Source organism: Tinamus guttatus, unplaced genomic scaffold (genome assembly GCF_059628265.1).
Source record: "Tinamus guttatus ecotype Peru unplaced genomic scaffold, ASM5962826v1 Tinamus_guttatus_pri_ptg000437l, whole genome shotgun sequence".
Taxonomy (NCBI): Eukaryota; Metazoa; Chordata; class Aves; order Tinamiformes; family Tinamidae; genus Tinamus; species Tinamus guttatus.
The window spans coordinates 122475-140476 of NW_028288971.1; the positions used below are offsets into that span (position 1 = coordinate 122475).

Sequence of the window (18002 nt, forward strand, 5' to 3'; positions counted from 1 at the left end):
GTGCCAAAAACTTCTAAAGTTCCGACAAAAATTCGGCAAATGCCCCTACGACAGGTTCCATTGGGAGGTCAGGATGGGGGATTTGGATTTGTAATCGTGCCACTGACCACTCAAGATATAAGGGGATTAAAGAAAGAACTACCTCCTTATTTAGATGATCCCATAGGAGTAGGGGAAAAGATAGATGAATATCTAGGAAATGCAGATTACACTTGGAAGGATTGGGATTTTCTTTTAGGAATCTTATTTGGATTCCAGGAAAAGAAAATGATCTTGCAAAAAGCTCGTCAATTATGGGAGGACGAACACCCGCAGGCAGGCCAAAATGCGATAGATGCACCCACAGTGGATGATATGATCCCAGTGGGAGACCCCCATTGGGATCCAAATGATCGAGTCAGTTTGACCCGTCTTCGAGATTATCGAGCATACATAATCAGAGCCATTAAAATGGCAGTCCCCAGAACTAATAATATGTCAAAGGCTATGACCTTGGAACAGGGAAAAGATGAGAGCCCCTCTCATTGGCTAGAAAGAATTAGAGATGCTTTGAGGAAACAGGGAGGACTGGACCCTGAGGGACCAGCCTTTGACACATTACTAAAAGTACAGTTTGTCACTAAATCTTGGCCTGATATAAGAAGGAGGATGCAGAAGGATGAAGAGTGGCAGGACAAACCATTAGAGGAATTGGTAAAGAGAGCACAACAGGTCTATGTGAGAAGGGATGAGGAAAAGGCAAAGACAAAGGCAATGATTATGGCTCAGTATATAAGACAATCACAAGGATCTGTGAGGCCCCCTGAGGGACCCCCAAGGGCCAGAGGAAGGGGTCGATCTCAAGGGCGTAGTCAAAGGCAGGGCAGGGGGATGGTCTCTTCAACAGAAGATATCCATCTAAAACAAAAATTGGGAAGAAATCAGTGTGCATTGTGTAATGAGGAAGGACATTGGAGAAGGGAATGCCCACAGAGGCTAAGAGATCCTCAGGAAGAGGAAATTCACCGACTAATGGAAATGGATTGCCAGGGATGTCAGGGGCTCCCATTATACCAAGGATCCACCACACGGGAGCCCTTGATAACATGTAGGGTGGGTCCGGACCGAGAGGAAGTGTGTTTCTTGATAGATACAGGAGCCTCTCGATCCACCTTGAATTTTATGCCAAAAGGAGGGCGATTGTCAAAAGGCTCCTTGGTTATCCAAGGGGTAAGTGGGAAAGACGAACGAGTGCGTATTATCCAGCCACTGGTAGTGAATGTGGGAAATAAATTTGAGATGCATGATTTTCTCTTTGTCCCAAATTGTGATTGCAATCTGCTGGGGAGGGATTTGATGGCTAAATTGGGAATGCAAATCAGTATTGTAAGAGATGATAAAGAAGCTTGCACTACTGTAACTTTGTGCAAAATGTCTGACAAAGCTTATGCTGAAGTGAACCCAGAAGTGTGGGCAGTTCCAGGAAAATATGGAAAACTAGACATGGAACCTCTCCAAATTACTTTAAAGCAACCAGGGCAGATAGTCTCTAAAAAGCAGTATCCTATTTCACGAGAGGGAAGGAAAGGCTTACAACCTACTATTGAGTCTTTGCTGGAAGCAGGACTTTTGGAGCCGTGTATGTCTCCATACAATACTCCCATTCTGCCAGTCAAGAAGCCAGATGGAACCTATAGAATGGTACAGGACTTAAGAGCAATAAATGAAATTATCAAACCAAGACATCCCACAGTTCCAGATCCATACACTATTCTAAACCAGATCCCCTCTTCACATCAGTACTATTCAGTACTTGATTTGAAAGATGCATTTTGGGGATGTCCTCTCACAGAGGATAGTAAGCAATATTTTGCCTTTGAATGGGAACAAGAGGAGGGAGGAAAAACAATAAAACAACAATTGACATGGACAGTTCTCCCGCAAGGATACACTGAGGCACCGGTCTTGTTTGGACAAGCCTTGCAGAAAATACTGAAGGAATTTACCCCACCTCCTGGAGTTAGGTTATTGCAGTATGTGGATGACTTGCTCCTATCAGGGGAAGAAGAGGGGGTAGTAGAGGAAGCCACTGTGAAATTACTTAATTTCTTGGCCCAAAAAGGGCTTAGGGTGTCCAAAAAGAAGGCACAAATGGTGGAAAGAAGGGTCAAATATTTGGGGCATATTTTGACCGGAGGTTTACGATGCCTTGACCCAGAAAGAATTCGGGGAATTTTAGAAGTGCCATTACCCAGGACTAAGAGAGAGCTACGGCAGTTCCTAGGGCTAGTAGGATACTGCAGAGCCTGGGTTGAAGACTTTTCTGCATTAGCTAGACCACTGTATGACTTTTTAACCCAAAACAGCCCCAATGTTGTGGTATGGACACAAGAAGGAGAACAGAGCTTTAGAAAATTAAAAGATAAATTGAGCAAGGCTCCGGCCTTAGCTCTTCCGGATGCAGAAAAAGAATTTGAATTATATGTGGATGTCAAACAGGGCCACGCCAAGGGAATTTTAGTGCAAGAATATGGAGGCATGCCAAGACCAGTAGCTTATTTTTCTAAAATATTAGACCCAGTAGCTAAGGGGTGGCCTTATTGTCTGCAGAATTGTGCAGCTACGGCCCTAATGGTAACTGAGGCCCGAAAGCTGACTACAGGAGGATCCCTTGTTGTCAAGGTCCCACACCAGGTGAAGGCATTACTAACTGAAAGGGCTTCCAAATGGATGACCAGTGCCCGATTATTGCAGTATGAAACCTGTTTAATGGAGCAGGAAGATTTAAAATTAAGAAGTGGGGGAGGGTTTAACCCAGCTTCTTGTCTAACTGGTCCTGAGGGAGAAGAATCAAAGGAAATCCATGACTGTATTCAAGTACTAGATCTCCAAACTCGACCTAGGGAAGATTTGAGAGATATTCCTTGGCCAGATGGGGACAATGTGTTTATTGATGGATCTTCAAGAGTAATAGAAGGGAAACGGGCTACAGGATATGCTATCATTAAGGGAAGGGAGCTGCTGGAGGGAGGAAAGCTGCCATCTACCTGGTCAGCCCAAACCGCAGAATTGTACTCTCTAATAAGAGCCTGTGAATTATATCAAGGCAAGCTAGTGAATATCTTTACAGATTCTAAATATGCATATGGGGTGGCACATATGTTTGGAAAACTGTGGGAAGAAAGAGGTTTATTAACTTGCCGAGGAAAGGCATTGGTGCATAAGGATCTGATTGCTCGCCTGCTGGAGGTGGTGAACCTCCCCAAAAAGGTCTCAATAATTCATATCAGGGGACATCAGACAGGACATTCAGAGCAGGAGGTAGGCAATCGATTGGCTGATGAGGAAGCTCAAAAAGCAGCACTCCTACCAGAAGTATCTAAGATCCTCCCTCTCCTACCGGTAGTCCAGCCATTACCAGAAAAGATGTCTTTTCCACCAGAAGAATTAGAAATAATTAAAAATAGTGGAGCAAAAGAAAAAGGACATGACTGGTTTACAAAGGAGGGCAAACAATGGGTGCCCAAAGCCCTAGCCCTACAAATACTGAAAGAGCTTCACGAAGGAAGCCATTGGGGCTCTAGAGGGCTGGCGGAAGCCTTCCTTAAAACCTATGCTGCCCTTGGTCTTTTTGTTCTGGCAAAACAGGCCATTGAGGGCTGTCTGATTTGTGCTAAGGCCAACGGCCGAGCCGCAAGAGAAGTTGCAAGGGGAGGACGACCCTGGGCTGTACGCCCATTCCAACGATGCCAAGCAGACTTTACTGAGATGCCCCGTGTAGGGAGACTTAAGTATCTTCTGGTAATAGTATGTCAGTTGACAGGATGGCCCGAGGCATTTCCAACTGCCTCAGCAACAACTGGATCTGTAATTAAGGTGTTCTTAGAACAAATAATTCCAAGATATGGGTTGGTAGAGGCAATAGATTCAGACAGAGGCACTCATTTTACAGGAAAGGTCCTTCAAGATGTCATGACTGCCCTAGGGATTCGATGGGACTTGCATACCCCTTGGCATCCTCAGAGTTCTGGTAGAGTGGAAAGGATGAATGGGAACATTAAAAAGCATCTTTTAAAATTGGTGTTAGAAACTAAGATGCCGTGGACACGACTTCTCCCATTAGCTTTAGCAAGAATAAGAGCAAAACCAAGGGGAGACATTCAGCTGTCCCCCTTTGAAATAATGTTTGGGATTCCCTATCCTGCTAACTCCCAACCTGGCAAGGAGGTGGAGATAAGTGATATATATGTAAAGCAATATGTGGCCAGAATACATTCTCTTGTGAAGTCTCTCCGACAGGAAGCCCAGCTTGCACAGACCCTCCCCTTGGATTTTGCAGTCCATGATATCCAACCAGGGGATTGGGTCTTGGTCAAAGAATGGAAAGAAGCACCACTGCTAGCAAAGTGGCGAGGACGTTATCAGGTATTACTAACCACAGAAACATCAATCAAGACAGCTGAGCATGGATGGACTCATCATACTAGAGTTAAGATTTCCAAGACTCCAGAAGTTTGGACTTCTCAGTTGAAGGAAGAGGATGGAAAGCCCCGGCTAACTCTCCGTAGATCTGTACCGCTGACGGGGAGTAGGTCTGGAAAATAAACTCTGGGTTGCTGGGTCTGTGAGAATCCAGGAGGATATGAAGACTACCCATGGGTACTAGACATACTGAATGCAGGTTGCAGGTTGTTAGTTAATAACCTAGTTTGTAAAAACAAATATTGTTCAAAAAAAAAAAAAAAAAAAAAAAAAGAGGAGGGATTGAGCGGAATGCTCAAGTTTTTGTATTAATCAATAAGGGGGTTTCTCCACAGTTTGGCTGAAGAGCAGGACAAAGGGAGGGGAGACTGAGTGGAGCCATGAGCCGAGAAGGACAAAAAGAGCCATCTGCAAGGAGATGGGGCCTTTACAAAGGAGGGAAATAGGGCAATTGCCCCACATTCTTCAGCAAGGGGGACAAAGGAGTTGGTGAGCTCAGGTGAGAACAGATGGCGGGAGGCCGGAGTTCGGTGTAGGCGGCTGGGAAGGCTGTAACTTCTGAGTACCTTGGCCAATGGGGAAAAGGAGAGGGCGTCCCTCGGTCGGGAAATTAGGATAAAAGGGGGGCTGCGTCCCCCAGCAAACTGAGAGACCCCACAGGGATATGCCCGGTGGACTCTCCCTTTATTCGAATAAAGTTTTAGGACTCCTCTGTCTCCTTTTTGGACATTCAGTTCTTGACAGCGAGATTTTCCGCACAGAGTTGACCTCACTTTGTGTGGAGGAGTTGTTTGCTCTGGCTTGTGGGGAGGGCCCTGGCACTTGGCGCAAGAGTGACCCTCGACATCTGGTGACCCCGACGTGATCGTGCGAGAACGCAAGGGATCTTGCTGGAGAAAAGCGGATTGTGACCACGACCTGGTGAGTCAGAATGGGAATTGGCGCATCTAGAGTGAAAGTTGCTGCAACAGCAATGGAACATGATACTGTTGAACGCTTCGTAAGGCTTGCTCAAAAAACTAAGATTGAGGTCTCGAAAACTGAGCTAACTGATTTATTACTATTTTGTAAGAAGAGAAAAATCATAGAAGAAGCTTCCCAAGCATATAAATTTGAATCGTGGGAGCGAGTAGGAAGAGAACTATGGGACGGTGTACAATTAGGCTCGGAGGAAGCGTGGCGCCTCACAAAGACATTTCGTCTAATATGGCCTATGTTTGAGCGGTTAGTTGCTATTGCGTTTTGGGAAGCGCTCCAGGGAGAAGAAAAGGAAAACGGGTCTGAAAGTTCTGAATGTACCAACAATACTGAGCCAGTTCAGTGTAAGAAAATAGATAATAAGAGAAAGGTAACCTCACCTAAACAGGCATGTCCGGTAACTTTGGCGGAACGAGAAGTATGGGGGGGAGTGGATGAGTATCTCCCCCCGTGGGAGGGGGAGGAGCGACCACCCCCCACAGCACCTGAATGGGAAAAGCGACCACCCCCCACAGCGCCCGAATGGGAGGGGGAAAAGCGACCAACCCCCACAGCGCCCAAAATGGAAGTGGACCCAGTTAAAGTACCGATCCCAGATGGATCGGACGATGATAATGCCATGGTTCAAAAAATGCGGCAAGAACTTCGGGGACAGGCAGAGAAAATGACAGAATTATTAGAACAAATGCGGCGACTAGACGGTGGGTCCAAGGCCAGAGATGTGAAGGCAGCCTATAAGGCTGCCCATAGGGCTATAGTCGAAGGGTTGGAAAATGTAGACAAACAATTAGAGCAGTGGGAGGCACGAAAAGATGCCCCTAAGATTCAAAAGAAAGCAGCTGGAGCAAGTGACCCAGCTGAAGAAGGATTGTTGCCGGAGCTCCCAGCCACTTCCACTGCAGGTGGAAGTAATGATGAGGAAATGCCACCTGTTAATCCAACATTTAATGCGGGAGCACGGTATAAAGGGCTCATAGAGAATGCTCAGTTACAAGGAGAATTTGTATTAACACCACTAGCAGCTCCTGTAGTAATGGGAGCCCAGGGCCCCAGGTGGGAACCTCTCGATTGGAAATTTGTTCAAGGCATACAAAAAACAGTAATGCAGTATGGGCACGACAATAAGTTGGTGAGAAATCAGGTCTCTGCCCTGTTTAAATATTCTCATATGGTACCTGCGGATAGCAGAGCGATAATGGAGCTCCTGCTTTCCTCTACCGCTTACATGCTTTGGTTAGCAAAATGGCAGGAAAGATTAGAGGAAAAACAGTTGGAGAATCTAAATCGCAGTATGGACGATCCATTAAGGGTTGCCACCCTTGATCAACTGATGGGCAATGGGCGTTACCGGGCAACCGAGGCCCAGGCAGCGCTCCACCCCAGGATACTACAGCAATCGAAAAATGCAGCGCTAGCCACTTTCCTTGCCCTACCACAAATAGGAACGCCACAGTTGCCATACACCAAAATAACACAAAAGCCGAATGAGTCTTTTTTCAACTTTGTTGATCGACTGAAGGAAGCCTTGGATATGGCACCTAATGTGCCTGCGGAAATGAAAGCAATATTGGCAAAGGATCTAGCAGTTCAGAACGCAAACCAAACTTGCAAGCAACTGTTAGCTACTTTGCCACCAGGAGCTTCAATTGTCCAAATGATAGAGACCTGTGCCCGAGCGCCATTGATGGAGGAAGAACAAAAAGCAAAAATACATGGTGCGGCTTTGGCCGCGGCAATTAAAGGAGAAAGAATGTCTAGAAAGGAAGACAAGAGATTTCATGGGACATGTTTCCTATGTGGTTGATTAGGACACATGAGGAGGAACTGTCCTAATAGATTCAGGATGGAAGGTACGGCCCCGAGAGGATTTAATGGGACCTGTACGAGATGTCAAAGGTTCGGGCATAAGGCAGCGGAGTGCCGATCACGGTTCCGCAAAAATGGCACGCCGATACAGGGAAACGGGAGCCGCCGCGTTGTGAGGGACGCGGCGAACAAGTATCCCCAGACAATGGCTGCCTCCACGAACTCTCCGCCGCAACCCGAGGAAGTGCAGGAGTTGACCTCTATGTGGCAAAATCCACAGTGATTAGAGACTGACGTGCACATATTAGAATCAATGTGCACTGGTCCCCTGGGGAGGAGCTGAGAGCCAGCGACCCCCCCCCCCCCCCCCAACCACCGCCCTCTTCTCCTTCTCCCACCCCCCCAAGCTGCAGTGTTGCTGGGAGCAGGCCAGGGCGGGCGGACAAACCGGACAGAGTAATGAGCAGCGGACGGAAGAGCAGATTTGTGGTCGTCTCAGAGGTGGCAGTGAAGTGCAACTTTAGCACGGGAAAATGAGTGAGCTTGACCAGTTATGCCAGGAGGCTGAGCAACTGAAAAACCAAATCAGGGATGCTAGGAAAGCATGTGCTAACGCCACCTTGGCTCAGATCACAGCCAACATTGACCCCGTGGGGAGAATTCAAATGTGTACTAGAAGAACACTCCGGGGACACTTGGCTAAAATTTACGCAATGCACTGGGGGACTGATTCCAGGCTTCTAGTCAGTGCCTCCCAGGATGGCAAGCTTATTATCTGGAACAGCTATGTCTCTTCCTAGCTGGTTATGACAACCTCAACTGCAATGTCTGGAATACACTGAAAGCTGATAGAGCAGGTGTCCTTGCCGGTCATGATAACTGTGTCAGTTGCTTAGGTGTGACTGATGATGGAATGGCAGTGGCAACAGGATCGTGGGACAGCTTCCTCAAGGTCTGGAACTGAAAAGAGTGGCAGACTCCGTGACTGGAAGAACTTTCCAGCGGTTGAAAACTAAAAATGATAGCATATCCAGTCTGACCATACTAACTTGGACCCCCATTCTCCCCAGCTCCAAAGGGCAAGATTTTTTCCTTCTCCTGTTGCTGAAATGAAGAGCACAATTACCTTTCCAAGAAGAATTTCTGTGGTTGTAAGCAAAATGAAATTGTGTATTCCTTTGGGACCATTTTCTTTTGTCTTGGGAATTTAAAAATGAAACATTATCATAAAAGTGTGACCAGAATGATCATAGTTGTGTTTGCAACTATGTTAATTTGTTTTTGTTCATAATATTTTGATGCATGATATTGCCAATTTTTGTTTTTTGTAAAAAGAGGGGAAAATGCTGAGGTTTACAGCTATGTTAATTTGTTTTTTGTAAATGTTGCAATGTTTATTGCTAATTTTTGTTTTTTGGAAAAAAGAGGGGGAGATGTTGGGGCCTTAGTAAGAATATATAGGAAAGTGGAGTTTGTGGGGAACTGGACCGACGCCTAGCAACCGAACACCTGGAGGAGAACCAATCAGCTGGGAGCCTGTAGCCAATGAGTGCTGCTCCTCAGCACATGCCCACCTGCACCGGTATAAAGCCCTGCTACAGACAACAGCAGAGGGAGTTGACCTCACTTTGTGTGGAGGTGTTGTTTGCTCTGGCTTGTGGAGAGGGCCCTGGCACTTGGCGCAAGAGTGACCCTCGACAATGCACTAATTTTGCACTACTATTATCAGTAGCTTCCAGGTGTATAGGAAGTCTAGCAGCATTGTTTCTTTCACAGTCTCAGCTGGCACTGTGGGCACACAGCAATCTTTCCCCAATCAGTCGCTTCCTTAAAAGTGGCAAAAGCAACCAGTATAAGTTACCTCCAACGCTGCTGCTTTCTATTTCCACCTCGTGCTTGTTCTTCGGCACAGGCATTAGTAAATTCTGGAGCTACCTTAATAGATGAAAGTTTATAAGGGAGACATAATGTCGTAATTTCTGAGCTTATTGGTGGTTGTAATTTAGAATTCTTAGTTCTCGGGCTACTAAAAAAAACAAACATATATCATGTGGATCAGATGGCCCGAGTGCCCGTGTGTAGTGTTTAGGTTTTTGATCTCCTCAACTCCTCCCTTAGAGGCACAAAAGGATTGTTTGCTTTACCAGACAGGGCGTGTGCCGAAGGGGAGTTTTTGTCCAGCCCGCTTGAAGGGGGAGATACAGTCACTTTATGTTACAGGATTTTAACCAATTTCTTGATATAGCCTGGGGATTGCCCATGCCACATAGAGCCGGGCACTCCTAAAGCTAATGCTTGTTGTCATAAATTATTGTGCAGAGGGCTGTAAATTTGATTTACTAATTCTTTTCCCTAATTTTTCTGGTGGAGGTTCAAGGCCTGACCATTCCATCTCTCGTCCATGACTCACCATATCGTGTAACAGATCAACCCAAGTAGGGAGGTGTACAGGGGGTGTGTGGGGTGCCTGCATTAGCACTGTTTCAATTCGCCATTCCCTCCCTAATTCATGCTGCAAGCTTTGAATTTCTGAATTCTTACTTTGATAATCTAATTTCAATTTCTCACTTATTTTATAGTCCTTCTGTGCCTGAATTAGGCAACCGCCCAGAATGGCACAAATAACACACTTGCCTTTGCCATCTTTAAATTTAGCATGGCATTCCTCTATTCTTTGCAAAACTTTTTCAGGGTCTAACCAATTATCTCTGGCCCAATCTTCCCCACCTTCTGAGGGGGGCACATTTCTGTCTCCGTAGGAATTCCTTTATCGACATCCTGCCGACTACGCCAATTTTGTGAAATGTTGAAGTTTGAAAGCCGTAGTGGTCGTGGTGGGTGGGGGAAGGAGATATCAAATCGGTATTGGATTAAAAAAACAGTCTGTGGACCGTAGGTCCGATTGCCTTCCTAGGAGCGAATCGAGTTCCCAAATAGTGTGATCCACTATAAGCTCGACTCTGGCAGTATCGGATTCACGAACGGTCCGTCAACTGTAGGTCCGATCGCCTCCCCCCAAACAAGTAGCCGAGTTCACAAACAGCATGATTTATTCAAATGCAACATTTCCAAAGCAGGTTTCGGATGTCAGTACAGGAAATTCTCTACTGCACCGTGGGGTTTTTCGCTAGCTCTGATGTACAAATGTGCAATCATCACTCACCCCAGAAGATGGGAGAGGGCTCTCAGTCTCGAGTCTCCTCAGGCGGCGTCCCAACCTGAGGGGAGGGAAGGGAGCTCAGCCCGTCGACTGATCCCAGAGTTGTTATGGATTCTTCCCTCCTCCTTTTCATCCTTCCTTCACCTTTTATACTTTTCAATCGAAAATCTAGAGCGCATGCTCAGTGAGGCGTGGTCGTACCTCGGAGGCGGGTAACTTTGGGGATGGAGGTGTGTTTTGACATTATAATGAGCTTACAATGAGCAAAGTTCAAGCAAAGTTCATCCAAAAGGAGTGATTTGCCACCCTTGCTGGCTCAGCACCGGTCATGTTATCGTATATCTCCCACTGGACAGCTACTGTGCGGCTTATCAGTGGCCCAGCACAGGGAGCGCAACAGAGTTTGGCCACGTGGTGTCTTCACTCCACTCCATCCTCTGTTACTCCCCTTTGCAGCTGTGAGGAGAGCAGATTGTGTTGCCTAGGGAATAGTGGAGGAGCAGAGTCCATGCGTACCAGCCATCCTGGAAGTGGCAACTGTGTATCGCCCCAAGCCAGCTTTTGTAATGACAAAAGTTCTGTTAGGCCCTGTTTTTTCTCTCAGTTCCCACTTTCAAACAATTCTTCCACAGATGGGTGGCGGGAGCAAACCCCCAAGTGCACAAGTGCAGGAGCAGGAACGCTGTAAAAGAAATGTAAAAATAAATAAAACTTAACAGAAAAATGCATAGGGGAAGTGAGGCGCTTTGGGTGGGCAGGTTGAAGAGTGCTTGTCCCACCGCATCCATTCCTGAAAAGTATCAAACATCAGAGCCCTCATGGTGATGCTGCACTGTGTTCGGGCCCCTTTTACAGCTGTTCAGGCTGTTTTAAGTGCACTTGCTTGATGAAGTTCCTTCTGATTTACATCATGATAAGGGAGGTGGAAAGGAGCCATGGAGAGTCATCCTGGCAGACACGCAAAATATCCTTGCCCACGAGTTGGTGGGGCTCATTGAGAGGGCTTTTAACTAAATATGAAGAGGCAGGAGGATAAAATTGAGATTGCTAGGGATGAGCCTAGGGGCAGCATGGCAAGATTGAGGGAGAGCTCAGTATCCCAGCTGAACTGCATCTACACCAATGCACACAACATAGGTAACAAACAGGAGGAGCTAGAGGCCACAGTGTGTCAGGAAAACTATAACAGTGTCGCCATCACTGAAACGTGGTGAGACCACTCTCATGACTGGAGTACTGCACTGGATGGCTACAGGCTCTTCAGAAGGGATAGGCAAGGAAGAAAAGGAGTTGAAGTAGTGATATATGTTAGGGAGTGCTTCGAATGCATGGAGCGCCAAGTGGGTGACAGAAAAGCTGAGTGTTTATGGTTCAGGATCAGAGGGAAGGCCAACAAGTCTGATATCCTGGTGGGAGTCTGCTATAGACCACCCAACCAGGATGAAGAGATTGATGAGGCATTCTACAAGCATCTGGCAGAAGTCCCACAATTGGCAGCCCTTGTTTTTGTGAGCCCTTGTGGGGGACTTCAATCTACCAGATATTTGTTTGGAATACAATACAGCAGCTAGGGAACAGTCTAGGAGGTTTGTGGAGTGCGTGGAAGATAACTTTCTATCACAGCTGGTAAGTGAGCCTACGAGGGGAGGTGCCCCACTGGACTTGCTCTTTGCAAAAAGAGAAGGACTGGTGGGAGATGTGGTGGTCAGAGGCCATTTTGGGCATAGTGACCACGAAATGATAGGATTTTCAATTCTCAGTGAAGTCAGGAGGGGCTTCAGCAAAACTACTTTGTTGAACTTCCGGGGGAAGACTTCGGGCAGTTTAGGACATTGTTTGGGAGAGTCCCTTGGGAGACAGTCCTGAAGAGCAAAGGGCTCCAGGAAGGCTGGACTTTTCTCAAGAAGTAAATCTTAAAGGTGCAGGAGCAGACCATCCCTGTGTGCCAAAAGACAGGCCAGAGAGGAAGAAGACCGGCCTGGCTGAATAAGGAACTATCGCTGAGACTCTGGGAAAAAAAGAGTTTGCCACCTTTGGAAGAAGAGGCAGGCAACTCAGGAAGAGTATAAGGAAGTCGCTAGGGTATGTAGGGAGGAAATTAGAAAGGCGAAACCTTGGATGGAACTCAATGTGGCCACTGCTGTGAAAGACAACAAAAATGTTTCTACAAATACATTAACAAGAAGAGGAGGGCCAAGGAGAACCTCCATCCTTTACTGGATGCGACAGGGAACATTGTCACCAAGGATAAGGATAAGACCGAGGTGCTTAATGCCTTCTTTGCCCCAGTCTTTAACACCCAGATCAGTTGTTATCCTCAATGTACTTGGCCCCCTGAGCTGTAAGACACCTATAGAGTGCAGAATAAACCCCTTGTAATACAGAAGGAAACAGTCAGTGACCTGCTGCTCCACTTGGACACTCACAACCCTATGGAGCCAGATGGGATCCACCTGAGGGTTCTGAGGGAGCTGGCCGAAGTGTTCACCAAGCCGCTCTCCATCATCTATCAGTGGTCCTGGTCAACAGAGGAGGTCGCAGACCACTGGAGACTTGCCAGTGTGACACCAATCTACAAGAAGGGTCAGATGGAGGATCTGGAGAACTACAGGCCTGTCAGCCTGGCCTCAGTATTGGGGAAAGTTATAGAGCAGATCATCATGAGGGCGATCATACAGCATGTGTGCAACAACCAGGGGATCAGGCCCAGCCAATATGGGTTCATGAAAGGCAGGTCCTGCCTGACCAATATGATCTCCTTCTATGACCCCATGACCTGCCTAGTGGATGAGGGAAAGGCTGTGGGCATGGTCTACTTAGACTTCAAAAAGGCCTTTGACACAGTTTCCCACTGCATTCTCTTGGAGTAGCTGGTAGCTCATGGCTTAGACAGGTGGACTCTTTGCTGGGTGAAAAACCATCTGGGTGGACGGGCCCAGAGAGTGGTGGTGAATGGAGTTAACTCCAGCTGGTGACTAGTCACGAGCGGTGTTCCCCAGGGTTCCATGTTCGGGCTGTTCCTCTTTAATATCTTTATCCATGATTTGGATGAGGGGATTGAGTGTAGCCTCAGCACACTTGCAGATGACGCCAAGCTAGGAGGAAGAGTAGATTTGTGTGAGGGTGGGAAAGCTCTACAAAGTGATCTGGACAGGCTGGATCGATGGGCTGAGACCAACTGTATGAGGTTCAATAAGGCCAAGTGCCAGGTCCTGCACTTTGGTCACAACAACCCCATGTCACGCTACAGGCTTGGGGCAGAGTGGCTGGAGAGCTGTGTGTCAGAAAAGGATCTGGGACAGTATTGGTCGACAGCCAGCTGAACATGAGCCATTAACATGCCCAGGTGGCCAAGAAGGCCAACGGCCTCCTGGCTTGTATCAGGAACAGTGTAGCCAGCAAGACCAGGGAAATGATGGTTCCCCTGTACTCAGAGCTGATGAGGCCGCACCTCAATTACCGTGTTCAGTTTTGGGCCCCTCACTACAAGAAAGACATTCAGGTGCTGGAGCATGTCCACAGAAGGGCAATGAAGCTGGTGAAGGGTCTGGAGCACAGACCTTATGAGGAGCAGCTGAGGGAGCTGGGGTTATTTAGTTTGGAGAAGAGGCTCAGGGGAGACCTTCTCGCTCTCTACAACTACTTGAAAGGAGGTTGTAGTGAAGAGGCGGTTGATCTCTTCTCCAAAATAACTACCAATAGGACAAGAGAAAATAGCCTCAAGTTGCACCAGGGGAGGTTCAGGTTAGAGATTAGGAAGAATTTCTACACAGAAAGAGTGGTGAAGCATTGGAACAGGCTGCCCAGGGAAGTGGTGGAGTCCCCGTCCCTGGCAGTGTTCAAGAAACATGTAGATGAGGCACTTTTAGGGACATGGTTTAGCAGGTATGATGTTGAAGGGTTTACAGTTGGACTCGATGATCTTAAAGGTCTTTTCCAACCATAATGATTTTGTGATTCTGTTATTCTATGATTCTATATTCCATTAACCTACATTGTAAACAAAGGCTCTCTCCCTTGCTTTGTTCCCTCCAATTTCTACTCTGTCCCGCTCCAGATTAGGAGGCTGGAACTTGCTCCATTCCTGTCTTCACACCGAAGATAAATAATGTAACAGATGTGTCACTGCGAAGCCCTACACGGATAGCTATTTTTCTCCCACTGAATTGCAGCACCAAAACAATGTTAGATGACAGTTGTAGACACAGAAAATTGCTTGAAATGCAAGGGGAATATTAAATTCTGAACCCCATCCAGCATTTAATAACATGCCAGCCTTTGTTATCAGTTACTTAACAATAGCTATGCATTTCTCCTAGTGAAAAAAACCCAGTGGTGTTAGCTCTGCATGCACATATTGCAAATTATCATACGGCCCCACAGTGTGGCTACACATGGGCACAACCTGTCCCGTTATAACCCCTCAGTTCGTCCCTTCCCAAGTACTCTTTGCCTAACAAAATACAACTTGTCATCCAGCAGGCAACAAAAGTTGCGAGATCTCCTCCTCCACTTTACAGGTGACTGTTGACATTACTCATGAAGTGCTGTTGTTTGGAATACTATTGTTATTTTTAATGCATTCATGTAATGGTGAGGCTGGCACATGGGGATAGATAACTGCAAAATTCTTCCATAGCTCTTGTGGCTCCCAGGAGGGTTTTCCCTTGTGGGAAATACACAGCCCGCAGGTCATTCATGATGGGAAGACCACAAAGGGATGAAGAAATACGAGAAATATCTTAATGACTAAATACCTTAATAACATTATGATGACTGCCACAAATGGAAATAGGGATTCTCCGTATGTGTGTGGAACAGGTTCACTGGAACAAGTTGCCAAGAGAGGTTGTGGAGTCTCCTTCTTTGGAGATCTTCAAAACCCGCTTGGATGCAGTCCTGTGCCACGTGCTCTAGGTGACCCTGCGTGTGCAGGGGGTTGGACTACATGACCTCTAGAGGTCCCTTCCAACCTTAAGCATTCTATGATTCTATGATTCTAAATGAAAGAAGAAAGGGAGGTGATATAAAAATTTAAGGATGGGGATTGCTTAGGGCTCTAATGAAGGAGAAAAACAGCCACTAAAAACAATTATTTCAATAAAAACATTTTCCATAGGAGAATTTCACCATTTAACCCCCAACCCCTACTGACAAAAATTTCTCTAGATGAAAATATATATATATATATTACAGAAACCATAGTGGGGTTCTTGAAACCAGGCCACACTAGGAGGCTTATTACTGACTTCACTGAGAGCAGAAGTGGGCATTTGCTTAAAGTAAAACAAAACTTTCTAAATGTTTTAGAGCTGCTACATTGCCTTACACACAGTGTGGGCCTGTAGGCTCCTTAAAATATTGCAACAAGGACTTTCTAATGTTGTACTTATATTTTATAATTTATGCTGCTTGATGGCTTGTGGCATCTCATTCTGTGAGGACAATGGGAAAGCGGCCAGTCGACCCCATGTTTGTTTCTATCGATTGCTATTATTTATTCATTAGCTCATTTATTTGTGTCATGCCAGCAGTATGAAATGATGCCCTGCAAACAACATGCACATGCAGAAAGGAAGCTGAAATTCAGCAGGAGCAACCTGACTCAACGCAGTCCTGATAGCTACAGTGGTTTTACCAATTCTTACATTCTTGGGGGTTTTGGCGATTTCTTCCATCATTTTCCTGAAAAAAAGATTGAAACTCTTTGACCACAGTCAATGGGCCTCAGTGGGAGTTTGTGCAACAATTCTGATGTGACTCTGGCAATATATGGGCAAATAGGCAGAAGAGGTTTAAAGTGGAGGGGGACTTTATGAAAAAAAAAAAACTTGATGGAAAGTAAATACAGTATCTTCTCAGACCCTTGAGTACTGGTAAAACAAGAAAGCAAATAAATTTTATAGACCAATAATAGCTATTTAATATTTAGACTTTGGGAGGGCCTTTCTTCTTGTAAAACACTTTTCACAGGTAGATCTTTGGGTATAAGGTCTTGTTTCACTTTAGCTGTGAAACAAAATGCAATTAAGTAAAACAACATAAAATTTCTTTTGATCACTCTGTAAATATAATTTTTTTTCATTAAAAAATGACATTATAACACAGATTTAACATTTGGAAGTGAGCACTAGAACATAAAGAGGCAGTCAAAACTCTGACTGAAGAATTAAAAACATTTCAATCACTGGGACCAGTACACCCCTACAACTCTATTATAGCTGAATGGGGTTTTGCTGAACATGCTACTGACTGTAACCTATTCCAAACTGGCCCTGATGGACCAAAAAGGCCCTTATTGTTTAGTTCAACTGCATTTAAAGAAACAGAACTATGATATTCTGAATGGGAAAAAGGAGTTTTATCCTTAGTCCGAGCAGTTAAAATAGGTTGAGAAGATACATCAGGGACAACCTGTGCAAACTAGAGGACCGTTTAATTTACTAGAAGCAATCCTAAAGGGAACTGCTCCCCCAGAAGGAATTGCACAAAAACCCACTATCAGAAAATGGTATGCCTACCTAACAGGAGTTGCAGAAAATATGCAGAAGGGCATACTAAGGTTTCCAAATTGCAGATGTCTGTAAACACAGATTCATTAGCATTACAACAACCTTTTAAACCTTCACCAATCCTGAATGCACCACCCTTCATTGATGGTGCACCAACAGAAATTTGGTTTACAGATGCTTCAGCAAAAAGGGTAAAAGGCTGTATAAGGCTGTTGCATTAGATATTCTGACTGGTGAAGAAGTAGTAGAAGAAGATGAAGGCAGTGCACAAGTAGGAGAGTTAAGAGCAGTAGTTTTAGCTGCACAAAGGGAGCAAGAGTTATATATGTAGACTCTTATGTTGTGTGGGCTGGTGCCACACAATGGCTTTGTCAATGGGAAACTCTTAACTAGGAAGTAAATAGAACCCCAGTCTGGAGAAAATGGGATTGGCAGCTATTGCTGGGTATAGCGAGAAAAACACCATTTAAAATGGGATGGGTAAAAGCTCATGCTAAGGATAATCAACCAGCCACAAAGTGGAATCAAAAAGTAGATGAGTTGACTAAAATTAGGAAAATCACCTTAAATCCTGAGTGGTATCGGTTGGGAGAATGGTTACATCAAGACCCAAGTCACACGGGTAAGGAAGCATTTTGCTGCACAGAGTAGAGGCTGGCCCATAAACAGGAAAACTTGTGAAACTATTCTCACAGAATGTCCTCAGTGCAGATTAAGGTTGCAAGCAGATCATCCTGCTAAAGCTTCACCTCTACATATCAATGAGGGGAAACCTTTGTGGTCTACCTGGCAAATTGATTATATTGGACCATTCAAATCCTCTGCAGGATATCAATACATCCTCACAGGAGTGGAAGTGGTCCCCGGGTTGCTTCTGGCAACCAAGTGTAGGAAAGCCAATGTGCGGAGTACTGTGCAAGGACTATTGTCTTGGTTCTCACACCTACATACTCCTGATATTATCCAAAGTGATAATGGCTCACATTTCTCATGTAAAGAAGTGCAAGATTGGGCAAAGCAAGAAGGAATTCAGTGAGTATTTCACACCCCATACTATCCCCAATCAAATGGGATGATAGAAAGAG

The 18002-nt window shown here is 45.7% G+C and overlaps 1 pseudogene; it reads left to right on the top strand.

The window, feature by feature from the left end:
- Positions 1–18002, top strand: part of LOC148593180 (uncharacterized) — a 122058-nt pseudogene that overhangs the window by 80779 nt on the left and 23277 nt on the right.